Genomic DNA, 23667 nt, shown 5'->3' with positions numbered 1-23667 from the left:
AATACCACAGCCAAAACCTTTGTCTGGAAACAATGAGCCAACACCATATGTTTTCGTAGCTGATGAGGCTTTCCCTCTACAAACAAATCTTCGCGGCCATATCCCATGAGAGGGTTAGATGATAGTCGCAGAATCTTCAATTATTGGCTAAGTCGTGCCAGAAGATTTGTTGAATGCACTTTTGGCATAATGTCCAGTCAATGGAGAGTCATGAACACAACAATGAAAATAAAAATTACTACCGTAGACAAAGTGATCAAGGCATGCTGTGTATTACACAACTTTTTACGCAAATACAGAGGAGACATTCTTGATGGTCAGCATCCAAATAATTTTTTACCAGTGATTTCTGTCACTGGGAGACCTAATGCATCAGGGACAGAAGTGAGAGAGGACTTTAAAAATTATTTTAATTCTAATAATGAATCATAAATTTAAGGAAAAATTTGAATGAAAAATAATTATACTTACAATTAGAAAACAATTATATTTAAATTTGAAATAAAAACATGCATAATATCTGTCCAAACTTATTTTGGCTTTATGGATTCTTACAAATGTTGACTAATGCTGTGTGATATTAAAACACATTAACAAATCTTTCGAATTTTGCAAAATTTTATGTTTATTGATTACAGATTTCCTTCATTAAAGAAAAATATACATAACATAAATTTGTCTTTTTTTGGTCTATATTTGACTAGTTGATTCTTATTATTCACCAGAATCATTGTATTTCATTTTCACAAAAACAATGTATAAACACAAAATTATATTATTTGTGAGAAAAACCATTCAATATTAGGGCTGAGAAAACAACTCATTAGTAAAATAACCTGGCATTGTTTCATTAGGTAACATACGATTTGTATGTTGATTTGGTAAACTTTGGGAATGATTTAGAACATAATCTGTTTTACCAAAATTCGGATAAGGATGTACTACTGATTGTTGAACATAATTTGTTCGTAAATTAGTTTGCTGATTTCCTTGACTATATTGACCATAACTACTGCTTTGAGTTGTAGGTTGTGATTTTTCGATATTTTTTTCAGCAAATGCTTTTCCAATTTGCTGAATTAATTCAACACCGGTGGGAATGGTCTCCTCATTTTCAAACAATTCCACAAGACCACGTATTGCAGTCATACAAGCCGATTTTTTTTTTTATTGTCTAAACTGCGAATTCTGCTGGATATGCTCATAGTAAAGTGATCAAATGAGTCATCTTCTGTAGTTGCTTTTAATATTTCTAATGTTTGGTTCGTTAAATGATCCTGTGAAATATCTTTGATTTTTGTTGTTTTTTTTGTTTTTTTGTTTTTTACATTTTTGGCTTTGCGTTTCTGAGGTAGACGCATGTTCTACTGTCCATAGGGACATTATCTTCCTCTCACTCAATATTTGTTTCCTTGATTGCGATTAAGTCAGGTGTTGTTTCATTACTGACACATGCCCTTGCTCTTGCTCTTGATATCTTGCTCTTGATGGTTCTGTATCTCACTCGAATTTATGTTTCCTCATGTTCTGGAAAAAAGGTCAATGAACAAATATTTCGTTAAATTAAAATTTAAAATATTTAGTTTTTAAACAATTGTTAAATTTAATTTAAAAAAATGTTTAAAAAACTTACGCACGTAAAACACGCCCGGTGCAAAGAAATTTCAACTCATTATAATAAATAAAATTTGGCTTCACCGGTGAGGAACTACTTTTGAAAGACTCATAACGAATTTTGTTAAAACGATCCCGCACTGATCGCCATCTTTTTCTAACATCATTCTCTAAATATTTTGGAAAAAAAATAAAAAATTTAAATATAGCTTATTTTTAAAATTTATAAAAAAAATAAAATTTTTAAAAAATTAAAAATTATAATTTAAAAAAATTACCAATCTTTATTTGTAGTGATTGATCGGCCTCATGCCACTGTGGATTGAGCTCTTTGCAAATTATTATCAGCAATCAGCACGTTTAAGTTTTAACATGTAGTCTTGGGCAGTCGGGTCCCATAAGCAGGGCATTGATTCCACCTGTGTAAAGTTAGTTTTTTTGTTAACATATCTTTGTTGAATATTTGTAAGATAAATATTCGCTAAGCAAATATCAAATAATTATCATTTAGAATTGTTTTAGATAAAATTTTAAAGGAAATCTTTATTATTAAATTATAAATTTAAATTTTAAATATTAAATAATTAGAAAAATTATTTTTTTAAAAATATTAAAAAAAAAAAAAAAGATTCATAACTTACCAGACTTATCAATTTCGATACATCCAATTTTAGTCTTTTATACCATGCCATTATTTATGAGGTTAATATCACTCTGAATGACAAAAGATCTAGCAAGAGGAGATGGTAGGAATTTTCTTGCAAATGCGATTATTTTTTTATATGAGAGGATGTGACGACAAATGTGTAGCTGGTGAGGTCACTTCCATGCTTAATTGAGCTGCATTTTGAAAATAAGAAATGCACCTGCGATGCATAGGAAAAGCATCCGAAACATATCTTTCAACTTTGCCACGAGACATACGTTTTACATTGACTTCCATGTTATGGAAACTGACCGAAAATGGCAAAAACAACTACATGCTCCTTCTTTGAACGCATGGTTTTTGCCACAAAATATGCAAATTTAAATCTGCGTTTTGAAACGCTAAGGCTATGTGCCCACGGGACCTTGTTTCTGCGGATTTTGCCGCGGAAAACCTGCGGATTTTTCTGGATTTTCCAGATAAATCCGCAGGTTTTAGCATGTACAGTCACTCCCCATGTTATCCTATGGGACATGGGGAGTGCTGTGTCCACGCTGCGGAAAGTGCAGCTGCCGACCATGCTGCAGATGTAGGCATCCGCATGTTTAATTGCATGTCAATTATTCATGCGGAATTACCTGCGGATGTCCCGGCCCTCCGCTATGGAGATAAGAGGCCGGGATGTCCGCAGGAAAGCCGCATGAATCTCCACATGTTTCCCACAGCTATTCCGCTGTAATCTAGCAGCTAAAAATAGCTGCGGACGCCGGTGGGCAGCTGCGGTAAACATGCGCTCGTACCTGCGGATACATCCGCAGGTACGAGCGCCCGTGGGCACATAGCCTAAGTGCGGTCATAAAATCAACATTTTACATTGACTTGGCTGGGAAACCAAAACGCATGCATTTTGGCATTAAAAAGGTGCTTCTCGAAACGCAGTCAAAAAGCACCTAAAACGCAGGTGGAAACGCAAAGTGCGTTCCTAGCCTTAGACTTGACCGTTCTAAAATGTGTCACATTTACCAATTGGACCATGCTGTTGGATTAATCTGGTTCATCTTTAGACTATTTGGCAAATTTACACCAGGTGTTAGTTGGCTTACTTTGTGGCAAAAATTAGCGCCAAACGCAAACTTGTTTTTTTTTTTGAGCAGTGTCACTTTTTAGACCAATAAGCTATTCTCCTTCGTGAGATGTCAAGCTTTTTGTCAACAAGGCAGATAAATTATCTAAAATACAAGAGGATATTCGATAACTGGCTGATGGAAGCAGGTCCCAAATCTATCTGCAGAATTGAGCCCTGGTGTAAATGGAGAGACAATTGCACATGAGCAGCTCTATTCATTAATTTTAATCAGAGTTTTGAAAATTATCAAGGATGCTTGTTCGATATTTTTGGAACATCCATACAAGTGAATAGAGAGAACCACTGTCAAGAGTGTATCATGGCCTGATATGAGCTCAGAGGAATCTGGAATCACAAGGTCACAATGTGTTGTTGATCACAGATCCGCTTCAGTGCCTGCTCGAAGTTTACCATGAGTTGGAGCGTATTTAATTCAATCTGGTACTGAAGGAGTTAAGGTCTATTTCTATCCTGAAGTAATCTAACAAGTAGTTGTACCCTCAACTGTAGCCACTTCTGCTACAAATATCCATTCCTCACTCCTTCCTATGCTGGCTATAGTTCATATTTATGCTGTCTACTTGAAGGAGCCATTCTCTTGAGAAGATGAGGTGTCGCTTCTGTTGCAGCTGAGAAGTTCCTGCTGGAGAATCTGTGGAGTGTTATTTGTTGTGTCTTTCCTCACATGTTCATCTTTCCTTCCTCCTGTTATCTTATTGCATGTGTACTGGCCTTCACTAGTCAGGGTGAGTTCAGGGCCAGTGAGGGCCTAGGCACGTGATGGCACACTGGGGAAGGACCCGTTAGAGATGTTAGGGAGTGCAGGGATCAGGCTCAGGTGAGTGTTAGGAGGTGACCTATCTCCCTAGCACTCCATTCCAACTTCTTCTTTGGATATGCGATACAATTCTGAAATGGTACATCTTTAAGTAGCTGCAACCAAGGCAACATTTCAGAAAATTAATGATATAAAAAGAGTCATTCAGCAATGAATTTCTATTTTCAAAAGCATTTACAAATATCAGATAAGGTTGGGACTCAATCTTTGCCATTCTTCAGAATATTAAAAGTGTAGTTTCTAAAAATAATCATGAGATATACAATTTTGCTGTAATAAAATTTTATTAGCAGGTGCTTATGTTTCCCTTTAAACTGCCCATGTAAATCAGTAGAGTGCATTATTATTTGAACTGCATGACCAACTTCTTAAAAGACACCACTGAACGCATACACATTTATTAAACATACATACTATAGATCACTGGATAGATGTCACAAGTGTCTCCCGTCATTAGGAGACTTGTGACAGCTCTGGGATCTGAATCTCACATTTCCCTGTGAAACACTGTGATTTTAAAAGTGTTTGCTTTCTCTTGGTGAAGCAAGGGTTAATGTATTTTTCTTAGCTAGCAGCTTCTGCTTATTTCTCCTAAGGTGCAGCTGGTTTGTGACCTCTCCCATCTGTTTTAAATAGTCACATGTTCCATCATATGAGGCCGGTAATAGAATCTTCATTCTTATTTAGCCACACTGCAGAAATTAAGTCTCTGGTAGCCACTGGAGTGCTGCTGATGCAGAAGCCTTGCTATTGTAGTTCTGTTGGTGGAAGCCATGTTGTTTGCAGCCCTGGTGCTTGGCTGCAACTCTGGAAGTTGGTGTATATCCTTTTGCTATGTCTCCCTGTCTGTCCTCCTTCCCCTGTGTTATACTACTATAGCGGTGCGGTGACGTCTAGTGCACTCAACGGCCTCGGCACTATACAGGATGTATGGAGGGATGGTTAGGGACAAGGTAGTTGACTTCAAAGAGGGGTAGGACTCTTTTAGGAATGTTAATGGATTGACACCGGTTAGTGTCAGGAGTTGTCCCAACTCACCTTCCCTATTGTCAGGGTTTTCGTTCCCCTTACCATCTCAGTTGATTTCTGTGTTTTACCGCGAACCGCGAAGTCATTGGTCTGTGCACATTTGTCTAGCCGTGTCCCAGACATTTGCCAGTCTGAGCGTGACGATAGATAGATAGAATGACAAATATATGTACACACATACACTTATCTCTACTGCAGAAAGGTGGACTTTTCACATGTGGGCGGTAAAAGCCACTTCTCCTCCTGCCTCTTGTCAGATACCAGGACAACAGTGGAGGGGAACCATATTCTTTATTAGTAGTGCAGCTAGAAGGAATGAGGAAACTGCCATGTTCTCTGGTCTGCTGCTGCCTGTACTAACTTATGACTGTGGATAAGGACATCATATCTTGTAATTTACTGTACAGAAGGCAACGACATGTATGGTCAACATCAGATCAGACCTGTGAAAAGAAGTATGCTTTTATATAATTAATTTTCCATATAATGTCTTGAAGGCAATGGTATGAGTGTGCAACTTTGGGCTGGATTGGGAGACATGATAATGAGTTGGTGGCTGCAATCATCCAGGGTGCTTTAGAGAAGACATTGGGCTTGTATATGGGGCTACTGTTATAAGCGGAGGAAACAACTTCTTCCTCTTCTAATGGCAGATGGGAACTGAGTAGAACTAATTGTACCAGGACAGAGGATTTTATGATGCCGATTTTCAAGAACATAAATAACGATCCTAATCTAAGGTCTTTTTCCACAGATTCCAATATGAGTATGATTCTGCGGTGTGCACCAATATGTAAATATTGGTCTATTTTATTGAAGTATTATAAAATTATCAATTAATTTATGTCAACACATTTTTATAGATGGATCCAGGATTGTAAAAGAAAAAAAAGAGCAAATAATGATCGCAGCCTTCTTTCTTTGCGACGGTGGCTCAATCATTATTTGGGTTATACAGTTTAAACATAGGGTTTAGCTACTTTATGTTTATTGTAACAAATATGTAGTGGTCATGATTTTGTGGCACTTACTAATATAGAAATATTACAGGATCTCCTGCTAGTTCGTAAAGCTTTCCTCATAGTTTGCACAAGCTCATCTGTCCACACAATGGTTGCCGATGGAGCAGTGTGTGACCGAACCTGTCCATCAGCCTCCTCAAATTAAAAAAACAAACAAAACAACCCATATAGGAAAGCTGTTTTTCAATTATGGGGGAGGCTAAGGGCGGCGTTACACAGGACGATATATCGTGCAATCGCATGAGCGATCGCACCTGCCCCTGTCGTTTGTACGTCACGGGCAATTTGTTGCCCGTGGCACACAAAGTCGGTAACCCCCTGTCACACATACTTACCTCCCGAACGACCTCGCTGTGGGTGATGAACATCCTCTTCCTGAAGGAGGAGGGACGTTCGGCAACACAGCGAAGCCACACAGTGGCCGCCCAATAGAAGCGGAGGGGCAGATATGAGCGGGACAAACATCCCGCCCACCTCCTTCCTTCCACATTGCCGGCGGGACGTAGGTAAGCTGTGTTCGTTGTTCCCGGGGTCTCACACGGAGAGATGTGTGCTGCCTCGGGAATGACGAACAACCGGCGCGCAGAAGGAGGAACGACTTTATGAAAATGAATGACGTGTCAACGAGCAGCGATAAGGTGAGTATTTTTGCTCGTTCACAGTCGTTTGTAGCTGTCACATGCTACGATATCTCTAAGGATGCCGGATGTACATCACAGAATCTGTGACAACGACGACATATCACCCGATATATCGTAGCGTGTGACGCCGCCCTAAGGGACAGGTCTAGTCACATTATCCTTCACCAGCAGCTATTGTGTGGACATCAGATCTGGGTAGTCATACCTATATGTTAGTAAGTGGCAACAAACCAAGTCCTGACCAACACATTTGTTAAAAAGAAGAGAATGTGACCAACTTCACAGTTTATACACCATTACAAACAGGAGATATCTGGTAAGTCTGAATATGTAGTTGACATGCTTTCTCCATGACCCCTATTTGCATGTTTGAAAAATGAAGACTGAATGTAGGATAAGGCCGGCATTACACGGGACGATATACCATGCGATCGCACCAGCTCCCGTCGTTTGTGTGTCACGGGCAATTTGTTGCCCGTGGCGCACAAAGTCGTTTATCCCCGTCATATGTACTTACCTCCTGAATGACCTCGCTGTGGGCGGCGAACATGCTCTTCCTGAAGGGGGAGGGACGTTCGGCGTCACAGCGACGTCACACAGCCGCCGCCCAATAGAAGCGGAGGAGCGGAGGGGCGGAGATGGGCGGGACGTAACATCCCGCCCACCTCCTTCCTTCTGCATTGCCGGTGGGAAGCAGGTAAGCTGTGTTCGTCGTTCCTCGGGTGTCACACGTAGCGATGTGTGCTGCCACGGGAATGAAGAACAACCGGCGCGCAGAAGGAGGAACGACTTTATGAAAATGAACGACGTGTCAACGAACAACGAGAAGGTGAGTATTTTTGCTTGTTCACAGTCGTTCGTAGCTGTCACACGCTACAATGTCTCTAACGATGCCGGATGTGTGCCACGAAATCCGTGACCCAGACGACATATCGCCCGATATATCGTAGCGTGTGACGCCGGCCTTAGACTCAACAATTACAAAACAACTACACTATATGTAGCGCCCCTAAACCCTTCAGGGCACTACTAGGTACTGCATCCTGACAAAGATGCAGGGACTACACCCAGGGACCTGGAAGCTCAGTGCCGGTACCAACAACACACATAACAATCATTGGTGACTGACTAGCTGGGGACCCAATAGATTGCCACCTAGGGGTGGGGCAAATCCAGTCCACTAGATGACAACCAGGGAAGAGGAGAGAGCCAGTAGTTCAGTCAGTAGTGACAGTAGTAGGAGACGGATATGTCTCGAGACGGGGTCGTGTAGCGGTGACCTGACTGGTACAGGAGAGTGGTTGCCAGGGAAGGTACAACGAGGTACCCCTGGAACCAAAGCACCAATGGGGCACAGGTCCCTAGGTTAGGTGAATGCTTCAAGTTGCCTGATAAATACCTGCACAGTTTGGGGACCATCCAGGACTTCACTGACCCAAGAGTCCGGGGACACCAGCAGTAACGATAGAGCCAGGGACCGGAACAGAACACCGACCCTACAGGGTTCACACTGCCCGCCGTACGGACCAGAGCCTGATGACAAACAGGAGGGGAGCCCCCAGATGCTCCAAGCCATGGGGTTCCACAAAACTACTGAGAGGTGCAGGGGAAAGAAGCCACCAGGTTACCACACCGGCACTGGGACTACAGGGACCAGAGGTCTGAACCAGCCGTCCAGCACTACCATCGCTGTGAGTAAACAAAAGTTGCACTGTATTCCCATTGTGTGGTCTCCATTCTTTCCAAGCAGCACTCCATCATGCCCCCTTGGGGCTCAGCCCTACTTGCGGAGGGCCTAACATCCAAGCTGCCATCACAACCAGCCACGTCACACAGCGGCCGCCCATTAGAAGCGGAGGGGCGGAGATGAGCGGGACAAACATCCCGCCCACCTCCTTCCTTCCACATTGCTGGCGGGACGCAGGTAAGCTGTGTTCGTCATTCCCGGGTGTCACACTGAGCGATGTGTGCTGCCACGGGAACGACGAACAACTGGCGCAGAAGGAATGACTTTATGAAAATGAACGATGTGTCAACGAGCAACGATAAGGTGAGTATTTTGCTCGTTCACAGTCGTTCGTAGCTGTCGCACGCTACGATATCTCTAACGATGCCGGATGTGTGCCACGGAATCCGTGATCCCGACGACATATCTCCTGATATATCGTAGCGTGTGACGCCGGCCTTAGACTCAACAATTACAAATCAGCTACACTATATGTAGCACACCTGAAACCTCCAGGGCACTACTAGGTACTGCATCCTGACAAAGATGCAGGGACTACCCCCAGGGACCTGGAAGCTCAGTGCCGGTACCAACAACACACATAACAATCATTGGTGACTGACTAGCTGGGGACCCAATAGATGGCCACCTAGGGGTGGGCCAATCCAGTCCACTAGATAACAATCAGGGAAGAGGAGAAAGACAGTAGTTCAGTCAGTAGTGACAGTAGTAGGAGACGGACATGTCTCGAGACGGGGTTGTGTAGCGGTGACCTGACTGGTACAGGAGAGTGGTTGCCAGGGAAGGTACAACGAGGTACCCCTGAAACCAAAGCACCAATGGGGCACAGGTCCCTAGGTTAGGTGAATGCTTCAAGCTGCCTGATAAATACCTGCACAGTTTGGGGACCATCCAGGACTTCACTGACCCAAGAGTCCGGGGACACCAGCAGTAACGATAGAGCCAGGGACCGGAACAGAACACCGACCCTACAGGGTTCACACTGCCCGCCGTACGGACCAGAGCCTGATGACAAACAGGAGGGGAGCCCCCAGATGCTCCAAGCCATGGGGTTCCACAAAACTACTGAGAGGTGCAGGGGAAAGAAGCCACCAGGTTACCACACCGGCACTGGGACTACAGGGACCAGAGGTCTGAACCAGCCGTCCAGCACTACCATCGCTGTGAGTAAACAAAAGTTGCACTGTATTCCCATTGTGTGGTCTCCATTCTTTCCAAGCAGCACTCCATCATCCCCCCCCCTTGGGGCTCAGCCCTACTTGCGGAGGGTCTAACATCCAATCTGTCATCACCACCAGCCACAGTGGTCATAAACTGTGCAGCGGCGGCTCCAATTACCTGGCCGCAACCCGCAAGTGGAGTCACAACATAAACCTTTTCATCTCCCCTGTATATACAGTGCCTACAAGTAGTATTCAACCCCCTGCAGATTTAGCAGGTTTACACATTCGGAATTAACTTGGCATTGTGACATTTGGACTGTAGATCAGCCTGGAAGTGTGAGATGCACTGCAGCAAAAAAGAATGTTATTTATTTTTTTATTTTTTTTTTTTAAATTGTGAAAAGTTTATTCAGAGGGTCATTTATTATTCAACCCCTCAAACCACAAGAATTCTGTTTGGTTCCCCTAAAGTATTAAGAAGTATTTCAGGCACAAAGAACAACGAGCTTCACATGTTTGGATTAATTATCTCTTTTTCCAGCCTTTTCTGACTAATTAAGACCCTCCCCAAACTTGTGAACAGCACTCATGCTTGGTCAACATGGGAAAGACAAAGGAGCATTCCAAGGCCATCAGAGACAAGATCGTGGAGGGTCACAAGGCTGGCAAGGGGTACAAAACCCTTTCCAAGGAGTTGGGCCTACCTGTCTCCACTGTTGGGAGCATCATCCGGAAGTGGAAGGCTTATGGAACTACTGTTAGCCTTCCACGGCCTGGACAGCCTTTGAAAGTTTACACCCGTGCCGAGGCCAGGCTTGTCCGAAGAGTCAAGGCTAACCCAAGGACAACAAGGACGGAGCTCCGGGAAGATCTCATGGCAGTGGGGACATTGGTTTCAGTCAATACCATAAGTAACGTACTCCACCGCAATGGTCTCCGTTCCAGACGAGCCTGTAAGGTACCTTTACTTTCAAAGCGTCATGTCAAGGCTCATCCACAGTTTGCTCATGATCATTTGGAGGACTCTGAGACAGACTGGTTTAAGGTTCTCTGGTCTGATGAGACCAAGATCGAGATCTTTGGTGCCAACCACACACGTGACGTTTGGAGACTGGATGGCACTGCATACGACCCCAAGAATACCATCCCTACAGTCAAGCATGGTGGTGGCAGCATCATGCTGTGGGGCTGTTTCTCAGCCAAGGGGCCTGGCCATCTGGTCCGCATCCATGGGAAGATGGATAGCACGGCCTACCTGGAGATTGTGGCCAAGAACCTCCGCTCCTCCATCAAGGATCTTAAGATGGGTCATCATTTCATCTTCCAACAAGACAACGACCCAAAGCACACAGCCAAGAAAACCAAGGCCTGGTTCAAGAGGGAAAAAATCAAGTTGTTGCAGTGGCCTAGTCAGTCTCCTGACCTTAACCCAATTGAAAACTTGTGGAAGGAGCTCAAGATTAAAGTCCACATGAGACACCCAAAGAACCTAGATAACTTGGAGAAGATCTGCATGGAGGAGTGGGCCAAGATAACTCCAGAGACCTGTGCCGGCCTGATCAAGTCTTATAAAAGACGATTATTAGCTGTAATTGCAAACAAGGGTTATTCCACAAAATATTAAACCTAGGGGTTGAATAATAATTGACTCACACTTTTATGTTGAAAATTTATTAAAATTTAACTGAGCAACATAACTTGTTGGTTTGTAAGATTTATGCATCTGTTAATAAATCCTGCTCTTGTTTGAAGTTTGCAGGCTCTAACTTATTTGCATCTTATCAAACCTGCTAAATCTGCAGGGGGTTGAATACTACTTGTAGGCACTGTAACCCCTTTTAAAGCGACCCCCAGGGTCACGGAACCAGGTATCGGCCATCACACACCTGTGACACAGCATCCCCGTACATATACGTCCCGGGACCGAGTACCCCATAGCCCTGGAGCGGGTCATATACTCTTAGGGAAGAATAATTTACCAGTCCCTAAACTTTCTGTTTTGCAGGATATATAGTATGTCAAATGTAGATTTGTGGTTGCTGATTACATTAACCTTTCAGATGAGGGGCTGACATAGAAAAAAGTACCAAAACAATGAAAGGCTGAATTGAAACAAAAAATATTAGACAATGTTATGGTGCTTTTTAATTTTTAAAAAACATGAGTATGGGTTTAATAGATATTATTTTTCACATTGTAGATTTCACTTGAAAAAGGAGGTTACATACTCATCATTGATGACAAAGCACCAGTAATGTCCTATGAAAAAGCCACAATATATGACAGCCACCCTGGCTTTGTACAGTTTCTACAACATTAGAAAGTTCCAATTGATGATCATCCTTTTATTTCTATTCCATGTACTGTACATCTCTTGGTCGTCTTTGAAAGTAATTTTAATTGAATTTATTTTGATTAATTAATATTGACTATTATTTTTCTGCATACATTGAGTGGATGTTTTTACATTTTTTTTTTAATACATTTTATATCCATTAGGAGTCTAACATGACTTAAAATGAATTAATTCATAAAGTATTTTTGAAGTGGTGTGTTTTAACACTTGATGGCCTGGATCAACATATTTATGCTACAGTCAAGATGAAATGAGTTGAGATTATGCCAAAATGATAAGGAGCCTAGAGGATCGTATACACAACAGGCTCCTTACGTTCAAATCTTAATCTGATATGTTATCATGATTTAGGTAAGGGTACCGTCACACTTTAGCGACGCAGCAGCGATCCAACCAGCGATCTGACCTGGTCAGGATCGCTGCTGCGTCGCTACATGGTCGCTGGTGAGCTGTCAAACAGGCAGATCTCACCAGCGACCAGTGAACAGCCCCCAGCCAGCAGCGACGTGCAAGCGACGCTGCGCTTGCACGGAGCCGGCGTCTGGAAGCTGCGGACACTGGTAACTAAGGTAAACATCGGGTATGGTTACCCGATGTTTACCTTAGTTACCAGCGCACACCACTTAGCTTAGCGTGTGCAGGGAGCAGGAGCCGGCACTGGCAGCGTGAAAGCGGCGGAGGCTGGTAACGAAGGTAAATATCGGGTAACCACCTTGGTTACCCGATGTTTACCTTAGTTACAGCTTACCCCAGGCTGTCAGACGCCGGCTCCTGCTCCCTGCACATTCAGGATTGTTGCTCTCTCGCTGTCACACACAGCGATGTGTGCTTATCAGCGGGAGATCAACAATAAAAAAAACGAACCAGGGCTGTGTGTAACGAGCAGCGATCTCACAGCAGGGGCCAGATCGCTGCTCAGTGTCACACACAGCGAGATCGCTAATGAGGTCACTGCTGCGTCACAAAAAACGTGACTCAGCAGCGATCTCAGTAGCGATCTCGCTGTGTGTGAAGTACCCTTAAAGGAGACACAGAGATAGCTTATCTTAACGATAGGAAGAGGAGTTTTTGTATTTCTTTTGTAATCATTATCCTCTGGTCACTGACACAGCCATTGCAAAACTTTAAAAGGAATTTGTCAGCAGGTTTTTGCTATGTAATCTGAAAACAGCATAATATAGGTGCTGAGAGCCTGATTCCAGCAATGTATCACTTACAAGGCAACTTGTTGTAGATTCAATAAAATCAGTGTTTTATCAGCAGAACCTTATTTCTGGGGGACTATATGTATCATGCCATGTAGTCCTCCTGCTTTGTCAAACCCCATCCCTACTACTGATTAGCAACTTTCTGCTTATACACAGAAATCTGCCAACCAGAGGTATGGGAGAGATTATACTGAGCTCAGCATTCTGAGCATTGCCAGATCCACAGCAAATAAAACATTTTATCAAAACTGCATCAACCAGCCAAGTAAATGGCACATCACTGGGGCCAGAGTTTCTGGCTCTGCATCATACTGCTCTCCAATTACATGATAAAAACCTTATGACATATTTCCTGTAACACTATAGTCTTTATGGGAGTTCTGCTTTAGAACTCTAGATGACACTAAGATATATATTAACTTTCTTTGCATACCAAAACCAACACAATCAACAGGCAACCCTGGCACACAAGCCTGACTAAAAAACTGAGACAAGCCTCCAAGATTGCTGAACGGAGATGGAAGAGATCACAATCCATGGAGCACTTTATCACATACAAACAGCCCTCACCAATTTCTTCCTGGCTCTGACCTACAGCTTGTTTGACTACCCCTCCACTAGCTGCATCTACTGACACCTACACTGTGTGCAGAATTATTAGGCAAATGAGTATTTTGATCACATGATAATTTTTATGCATGTTGTCCTACTCCAAGCTGTATAGGCTTGAGAGCCAACTACCAATTAAGTAAATCAGGTGATGTGCATCTCTCTAATGAGGAGGGGTGTGGTGTAATGACATCAACACCCTATATAAGGTGTGCTTAATTATTAGGTAACTTCCTTTCCTTTGGCAAAATGGGTCAAAAGAGAGATTTGATGGGCTCTGAAAAGTCCAAAATTGTGAGATATCTTGCAGAGGGATGCAGCAGTCTTGAAATTGCCAAACGTTTGAAGCGTGATCACCAAACAATCAAGCGTTTCATGGCAAATAGCCAACAGGGTCGCAAGAAGCATGTTGGGCAAAAAAGGCGCAAAATAACTGCCCATGAATTGAGGAAATCAAGCGTGAAGCTGCCAAGATGCCATTTGCCACCAGTTTGGCCATATTTCAGTGGTGCAACGTTACTGGAGTATCAAAAAGCACAAGGTTTGCATTACTCAGGGACATAGCCAAGGTAAGGAAGGCTAAAAAACGACCACCTTTGAACAAGAAACATAAGATAAAATGTCAAGACTGGGCCAAGTAGTATCTTCATATCTTCAGACTGATTTTTCAAAGATTTTATGGACTGATGAAATGAGTGACTCTTGATGGGCCAGATGGATGGGCCAGAGGCTGGATCAGTAAAGGGGAGAGAGCTCCACTCCGACTCAGATACCAGCAAGGTAGAGGTGGGGTACTGGTATGGGCTGGTATCATCAAAAATGAACTTGTGTGACCTTTTCGGGTTGAGGATGTAGTGAAGCTCAACTCCCAGACCTACTGGAAGACAACTTTTTCAAGCAGTGGTACAGGAAGAAGTCGGTATCGTTCAAGAAAAACATGATTTTCATGCAGGACAGTGCTCCATCACATGCATCCAACTACTCCACAGTGTGGCTGGCCAGTAAAGGTCTAAAAGAGGAAAAAATGACATGGCCCCCTTGTTCACCAGATCCGAACCCCATAGAGAACCTGTGGTCCCTCATAAAATGTAAGATCTACAGGGAGGGAAAACAGTACACCTCTCGGAACAGTGTCTGGGAGGCTGTGGCGGCTGCTACACACAATGTTGATCGTAAACAGATCAAGCAACTGACAGAATCTATGGATGGTAGGCTGCTGAGTGTCATCATATTAGAAAGGTGGCTATATTGGTCACTAATTTTTTGGGGGGTTGGTTTTGCATGTCAGAAATGTTTATTTCTAAATTTTGTGCAGTTATATTAGTTTACCTGGTGAAAGTAAACAAGTGAGATCAGAATATATTTGTTTTTTATTAAGTTGCCTAATAATTCTGCACTGTAATAGTTACCTACACAAACAGATATCCTGCCAAGATCTAGAAAAAACCACTCCAACTTCCAAAAATATTAAGCTTTGATATTTATGAGTCTTTTGGGATGATTGAGAATATAGTTGTTGATCAATAATAAAAAAAATCCTCTAAAATACAACTTGCCTAATAATTCTGAACGCGGTATATATATATATATATATATATATATATATATATATATACATACACACATCCAATAGATGGCACTATAGTCTTACTTTTCAGTAATAGTTTTGAAGCATCTCGTCCTGTTTCTGGAGATGTTAGGCTAGGTCCCCACAATCAGTGTTTGTTGTTTGTGAGGCTGCAGAAATTTTGCACCATTTCTGCACCTTAGTTTACTTACGTTTTTGTGTGCGATTTTTTTTAACAAGCATTTTTATCGCTTTTTTGATTGTATGTTGTGTCTCTGGTGTCTCATGCTTTAAATAAAGCTACTTTGTTTTCGAAACTTCCTGGTATTGACATCATTAGGTGCGGATTACATCCATTTTTTTGTGTTTATGTCGCGGGTGGAGGAGGGGACGCTGCGCTTTCCCACTGCTCGGGTCCGGCTGCTGCCGCTGCTCGGTGGTGGCTCGAGCAGTAGGCCGGATCCCGGGGACTCGAGCGGCGTTCCTCGCCCGTGAGTGAAAAGGGGTAGGGATTGATTGGATGGTGGATTTGAGTATTGTCCGTGACGCCACCCACGGTTGTGGTGATATTGGTGACACCACCGCTGCTATGGACGGGGTTCCCGGGAGCGCTGACAGGGAGCAGCTTTGTTGTTAGTTCTCCCCTCCGTGGGTAGGGGGTTGGTTGTCCCGGGGCCCGGTGATGGGGAAAGGGATGGATGGCAGGCGGGTTACGGGGCCTGGTGAGGTGCAGGGTCGCAGGGGCAGCGCTGTGCCGCACGGCACGGTGGTACTCACTCAGCCAATGATGAGGACACAGTTCTCGGTAAAACACACGGCTGGATGGACGGGTCCCACAGACGGCTGCGGTGGTTTCTGCTCCCGGCAGGTTGATGGTGACTGCCTTTCCCTGCACCTATGTACGGTAGATGGTTACGATGGGTTCCCGCCGGTAACCCGCTCCCCAGCTTGGATATGGGCTGGAGGAGCCCCTTTTTGCCCGCAGGCTCTGGCCCTGGAAAACGGTTGCCTTGGCGGTGGCGGTGTCTCCCTCTCACGGTTGGGCTGTTGCCTTTTGTCGGGACTTGGCTGCTGGGGAACCCAGGAGGTTCCCTTCGCTGACGGATTCGACAAATTCACGGCGACTCCTAGCCTTGTCAGGGTCCGTAAACCCCTGCCAGATGGTGCTGACTTCTCCTTGTGTACCGGTCCGGTACTGCCGGGCCACTGCCCGTCCACGGTCCTCACGGTAGACTCCGATAGGCCACTCCTGCAGACGGTCACCACCGTCTGCCAACCTTGTTGTACCGCCCGGGCCACACACCCGGACGCTGTCAGTTAGTTGCTCCACTACCACTCTCCTTCCTTCCACTTTCACCTCCAAAACTAATCTGTTTACTTTTCCCGCCTCCAGGACTGTGAACTCCTTGGTGGGCGGGACCAACCGCCTGGCCCACCCCCTGGTGTGGACATCAGCCCCTGGAGGAAGGCAACAAGGGTTTTGTGTTTGACTTCGGTGTGCCTGACCGGGAGTGTGGGGTGTGTGGGTGTTGTGCTCTGTGGTCCCAGGCCTGTCCAGGGCGCCACATTCCCCCTTAGTTAAATGCAGACCGTCCGCGGGCTGCCCGTCCATCACCAGTTTTATTTTTACAACTGAAAAATAGAAAAGGTAAAACGGTAACACATTACAAGTAAAATAACATCTTCCAACATCGGGAGGTATTCTTACTTAAACGTTACGGTTACGGCTTCCGCTCTCTCCCACCCAAGCAACCTGGCCCTGATGCTGCCCCTAAGCAACAGGCAGCACCCCTTGACCCCAGTCCAGCACAAGTTGCCCGAGCGGGTTCTGTCCTTTTCAGGGGACCCACGTCCATGGGGAACCCCTGAAACCCCCAGAGGATTGCTTCCGGTTGCGGTGGTGGCTGGGCCCCAGCCTGCTCCACTGCGGGCCCTTCTTCCAATCTGCCTCTCCGGAGGCGGTCACGGTAAAAGCCACAACAACATTATTTACATGCCACAAGTTTGTGGTTGCCCTGCTAGTTCTCGGGCCTGTTCATAAGGAGTCCCTTATGCAACTCTTATAGACAGTCCCCACGGGGACAACGGTGCCGGCAACGACCGGTTTCAATCAAGCAGCAAATCAGGTGACTCTTCGGTAAATCATTTGCTTATTTCTCAAAACTGTTAACAGCACTCTTGTGGTCCCAACGGGGGACAATGACAACGGTTTTCCGCTGCCCTAACTCTGACTCTTCGGTATCGGCTGGGGGAGGGGACACGGTGGACACCCGGGCCTCCTGGCTGCCCCTCAGCTTGGCATCCAGCGAAATCCACCCCCTCTCCCCACAGTGCTGGGTGTACTGTACCAGGTCCCCTGGCATCAAGTTGCGGCCTGGATGCTCTTCTGGCAGGTGGGCGTTAACGTCCCGCCGGGCTATGAAGACCTCGGCTTCCAGGCCCGGCTCATCTATGAAGCCAAAGCCCCGGCGGACATCAAACCGCCTCACCTGCCCTTCATACAGGGGGCCCCGGACACGGAAGGTCGCTTGGCGGAGGCTCTCCTTCTCCCGGATCGTTCGGGCTACCATCTCCGCCTTCTTCCTTTCCCTCTCTGCAATCTCCGGGCCCAGCGGTATTGGCTCCCTGTCCCAATACGGTGCTGCTGCGAGCTCCGGCGCACGGGTCGGGCCCCGCGAGACCTTCTGGACACTGCCCACCACTGGCAATCTAGGTGGAAGGTCCCGCGGTGACTTGGCCTGGGGTGCTGCTTTGCAGCGGCAACAAGGCGCAACCTCAGCCGAGGTGTGGGGGACGGGCACAGGGGCTTTCTTCCGCTGGGCCTTCTGCACGGAGCGGCCTGTCGGCTCCGGCTCGGGGGAAGTCTCTGTAATTGCCTCCGGTTCGGGCTTCTGGACTTTCCAGGGCAGCACTTCCGGTCGGTCCCGGGCTCCGGCTGCAGGTCGATCCTCCGGGGTGGACGTGCGGGGTACCACTACCGGTTGTGGGGGTAGCGGGCCTAGTGACAGGGGCGCGGCGGCCGGTACGGGTAGCGGGGGAGGTAGCTGGGCGAGCGGGCATGGACCGGGTCCCTCGGCCGCGATGACCGACCCACTAGGGGCACAGGGGCGTGGGTCACTTACCCTCCCTTCCGCAACTTCCTCCTCGCGTCTCTGCACGGTCGCTACAACCTCCGCCATGTCGGCCTCCCACTCCTCCAGGAGGAGCTGCATTTTGACCTGCAGCCGTTGTTGGAGCTGTGCGGTCCGGATCTCCACCCACGCCGCGGTTCCAGGCGCGGGGGCCACGGTGCTACGGGACGGCATATACATCTTGCTGGCGGCCTCTCCCAGGAACAAGATGGCCGCAGGGTCCTGGCGTCCCTGCTTTTATAGCCGCGCTCACATGCGACCAGTCGCCATTTCGTCCCCCTTAGTCTTTTTCCGGCTCCTCCTCTACAGGGGCGGGGTTTTGGCCTTCGCGCCTCCACTACTCGAGGAGATGCTCGAGCGGGAATTCTTCGCGCCCACGGCTTCACAAATTTTCCGGCCGGACACCTCCGGCGGTAACAAGGCACACATCTACCAGACGGCAGAGCGGTAAGATCCTGTTCGTGACGCCAAGTTGTCGCGGGTGGAGGACGGGACGCTGCGCTCTCCCACTGCTCGGGTCCGGCTGCTGCCGCTGCTCTGTGGTGGCTCGAGCGGTAGGCCGGATCCCGGGGACTCGAGCGGCGTTCCTCGCCCGTGAGTGAAAAGGGGTAGGGATTGATTGGATGGTGGATTTGAGTATTGTCCGTGACGCCACCCACGGTTGTGGTGATATTGGTGACACCACCCCTGCTCTGGACGGGGATCCCGGGAGCGGTGACAGGGAGCAGTTTTGTTGTTAGTTCTCCCCTCCGTGGGTAGGGGGTTGGTTGTCCCAGGGCCCGGTGATGGGGAAAGGGATGGATGGCAGGCGGGTTACGGGGCCTGGTGAGGTGCAGGGTCGCAGGGGCAGCGCTGTGCCGCACGGCACGGTGGTACTCACTCAGCCAATCATGAGGACACAGTTCTCGGTAAAACACACGGCTGGATGGACGGGTCCCACAGACGGCTGCGGTGGTTTCTGCTCCCGGCAGGTTGATGGTGACTGCCTTTCCCTGCACCTATGTACGGTAGATGGTTACGATGGGTTCCCGCCGGTAACCCGCTCCCCAGCTTGGATATGGGCTGGAGGAGCCCCTTTTTGCCCGCAGGCTCTGGCCCTGGAAAACGGTTGCCATGGCGGTGGCGGTGTCTCCCTCTCACGGTTGGGCTGTTGCCTTTTGTCGGGACTTGACTGCTGGGGAACCCAGGAGGTTCCCTTCGCTGACGGATTCGACAAATTCACGGCGACTCCTAGCCTTGTCAGGGTCCGTAAACCCCTGCCAGATGGTGCTGACTTCTCCTTCTGTACCGGTCTGGTACCGCCGGGCCACCACCCGTCCACGGTCCTTACGGTAGACTCCGATAGGCCACTCCTGCAGACGATCACCACCGTCTGCCAACCTTGCTGTACTGCCCAGGCCACACACCCGGACGCTGTCAGTTAGTTGCTCCACTACCACTCTCCTTCCTTCCCCTTTCACCTCCAAAACTAATCTGTTTACTTTTCCCGCCTCCAGGACTGTGAACTCCTCGGTGGGCGGGACCAACCGCCTGGCCCACCCCCTGGTGTGGACATCAGCCCCTGGAGGAAGGCAACAAGGGTTTTGTGTTTGACTTCGGTGTGCCTGACCGGGAGTGTGGGGTTGTGTGGGTGTTGTGCTCTGTGGCCCCTGGCCTGTCCAGGGCGCCACATTTACACTGCTGAAAGTAACTAAATATGCATGTATTTTTTTTTACCTGCAGATTTTCCGCATCTAATGCAAGACTCAGTGTACCAAGAGAATTCGACATGCTGAAAATTGAAGAAAACGAAGCACGGGTGACTAAGTTTAAGCGGTATAAAAAAAGCACAGTGGACACAAGATTTCTATTAATCTCATCCACTTTGCTTGAACTGTAAAACGCTGTGTTTTTGGCACAGCGAAACAAAGTCAGAAACGCGAGAAAAACTCATCGTGGGCACGTACAATGTAATACAACCATGCTCATGAGCATCTAGAGGTTTAGAGTTACCCTGTTTTATGGGTTTTATTGGCTTGTTTACTGAGGCTACTATACCTCATTAAATATGTGTAATACAGGCAGAAGGATGGCAAGTCAGCTTATAGAGGAGGCCCTTATGTGCAGATTAGATATGGCAATAGATCAGTTAAAGATGGTGGCTTTAGTTTATAATGGTAAAACCTGTTGACAGGCTCCCTTTTAATGGTCAGCATCCACTTTACGGAGCTTATACTACACATCGAAGTATCTCTAATTGATTTGTCCAAAATATGGAAGTACGTTTTATTATCAGGTGTATAACAAAGCAGATTACTTGACATCAGAATTGGATTTTCCATGGCAGCAGTACACACCCAGAAAATAGGAGAATCTATTGTTCCAAATCCAGATAAAAGCTTTACTTTATTATTTCTTTGTAAAGGTATAACAGTGTAGCTAAACAGGATACAAATAAATACTTTTTAGACGCGCTTCCAGTGTAAGGGTATGTGCGCACGTTGCGTTCTGCCGTGACAAATATTTTGCAGCGTTTTGTCACTACATGTGCGTTTTAAAACGCAGCCAAAACGCTGCGTTTTGGATGTATTTTCAATACAGAATGGATGCAGAATTCTTGCGTTCTGGATGCGTGCTCTACCATAGACAGAGTGGGAACAGCATGCAAAACGCACAAAACAAGTGACATGTTGCTTTTTTGAACGCATCGATTTTGTAAAAAATTTGACATCCAAAACGCTGCATTTAAAAATGCAACGTTTGCATGGAATTTGCTAAATTCTTATAGACTTTACTGGGGACGCAGAACGCATGCGTTTACGCTGCATTTTAAAACGCGTAAACGCATGAAAAAACGCAATGTGTGCACACAGCCTAAGGCTATGTGCACACGTTGCGTAATTTCATGTGTTTACGCTGCATATTGCACTGCAACGTCAATGCATGCGTCCTGCGTTCCCAGCACAATCTATGAAGATTGTGCATAATCCATGCGCACGTTGCATTTGAGAGCGCAGCGATTTGAATACTGAAATTTAGATCCAAATCGCTGCACTCAAAAAAGCAACATGTCACTTATTTTGTGCGCTTTGGATGCTGCTTCCACTCGGTCTATGGGAGAGGCAGCATCCCGAGCGCATGAAATCAGCAGCTATTCTGCAGACACACTGCATCCATTACGCAGTGTTTCTGCAGCGATTTGAAGCGCACATACACTGCCAAATCACTGCAGATTTTTCAGCATGGACAGTACGCAACGTGCGCACATAGCCTAAGGCCTTGTGCACACACTGCTTTTCTTGCTGCGTTTTTGCTGCTTTTTTGGTGCAGTTTTGGGTGTAGTTTGTGATCCTAAACTGCATGTATGACCTTCCCCAGCAAAGTCTATGAGAAATCAGAAAAGCTGTGTGCATGTTGCTTCTTTTTTGCCTCCAGTTTTGGTTGCAGAAAAAAAAGCAGCATGTCACTTCTTCTTTTTTGCATTTATCCCTGGGTTTTGCCATTGACAATGTTATAACACACAGGGGCCAAAAACGCAGCAAAAACGCTCCGAAAACGATGCGTTTTAGATGTGTTTTTTTAGCCAGAAGTGCATTTTCCTGTCAGAGGGTGCGTTTTTCGCTGGAGAAACAAAACTGCAGTGTGCGAATATAACAGACAGATAACAGAACTAACAGACAAAGATGTTCTTACGTTATACGTTTTGACAACAATGAATTAATAAATGCACAGACAAATATATAACACATTCTTAAATAAAAAGAATAAGTTATGTATGTAAAGTACTGCAGAATATATTGATGCTGCTATATCAACAAAGCTTAATAAATTATAATTGCTAAAAAATTGTAGGAAATATGCCAATGAATTGCGCTTCCAAGGGGTCCAGGAAATACAATGCGTTTCAGCCTTTTGAAAAGGCCTTCTTCAGGTTAAATATTATGTTTCTTCTAGCTTGGATAGATCCTGACTGCGGTCGGTGTGTCGCGATGCCTAAGGAGGTGTGTCGGTTGGTGGTGTGCTCCGACACCCGCGATCGGGAGGAGTATGACGATGGAGAGAAGCCATTATATGTATACTACTGCCTGTGCAGTTAGATGGTGCTCGTGCTGGACTGCCAGCTGGAAAAACGTCCCATGAGAGTGATCGATGATGCAAAACACGCTCACAAGTTCTGTAACACAGAAGAGGAGGAGGCGGTGTATCTGCGCAGGCCAGATGGCATTGAGCGGCAGTATCGGAAGAAATGCAGCAAGTGCAGCCTTCTTCTATTCTATCAGCACCAGCAAAAGAATGCCCCCGCAACCTTTATTTTTAATGGAGCTCTGGTAAAATCTGGACAAGGTTTCGGCAAAACTAATATCTACACCCAAAAACCTGATCCACCTAAAAAGATGATGATGACTAAACGCACCAAAGAAATGGGCAAATTCAGCTCTGTTACGGTTTCCACCATTGATGAAGAAGAGGAGGAGATAGAGACGAGAGAGGTGGCAGACTCCTATGCCCATAATGGTAAAGTGATTAAGAAGCAATTGGAGAGAAAAGGCATGAGCAAGAGACAACAGGAGCTGGCCGAATTAGATGCGAAGAAGGCCGAAATGAAAGGAACATTGATTGACAACCAGTTCAAATAAATGAAACGCACTCCTGGAACGTGAAGTAGAATAATTCATCAACCATCACATTATTGCTTACTTGTGCAATGGCTGGTGTGCAGCAGACATGGCCACCACTAGTATGTCTCTTCTGCGTATGCTGCTCAAGATCACAGAGGCTTTAATCCATATAAAGCCCAAAATGGACCAGAAAGCATTGCTGAGCCTCAAGAGTTCTCTTTACACTGTGTGCCGAATTATTACGCAAATGAGTATGATCACATGATAATTTTTATACATGTTGTCCTACTCCAAGCTGTATAAGCTGAGAGCCAACTACCAATTAAGTAAATCAGGTGATGTGCATCTCTCTAATGAGGAGGGGTGTGGTGT

At 46.0% G+C, this 23667-nt stretch overlaps 1 pseudogene; it reads left to right on the top strand.

The window, feature by feature from the left end:
• The first annotated feature begins 22639 nt into the window (after positions 1-22639).
• LOC142244490 (STING ER exit protein pseudogene) lies at positions 22640-23313 on the top strand (annotated as a pseudogene).
• The last annotated feature ends 354 nt before the right edge of the window (positions 23314-23667 follow it).

This window comes from Anomaloglossus baeobatrachus, chromosome 6 (assembly GCF_048569485.1).
Source record: "Anomaloglossus baeobatrachus isolate aAnoBae1 chromosome 6, aAnoBae1.hap1, whole genome shotgun sequence".
Classification (NCBI taxonomy): Eukaryota; Metazoa; Chordata; class Amphibia; order Anura; family Aromobatidae; genus Anomaloglossus; species Anomaloglossus baeobatrachus.
The sequence above is the reverse complement of the archived record's forward strand: the minus strand, read 5'-3'. Positions and strand labels throughout refer to the sequence as shown.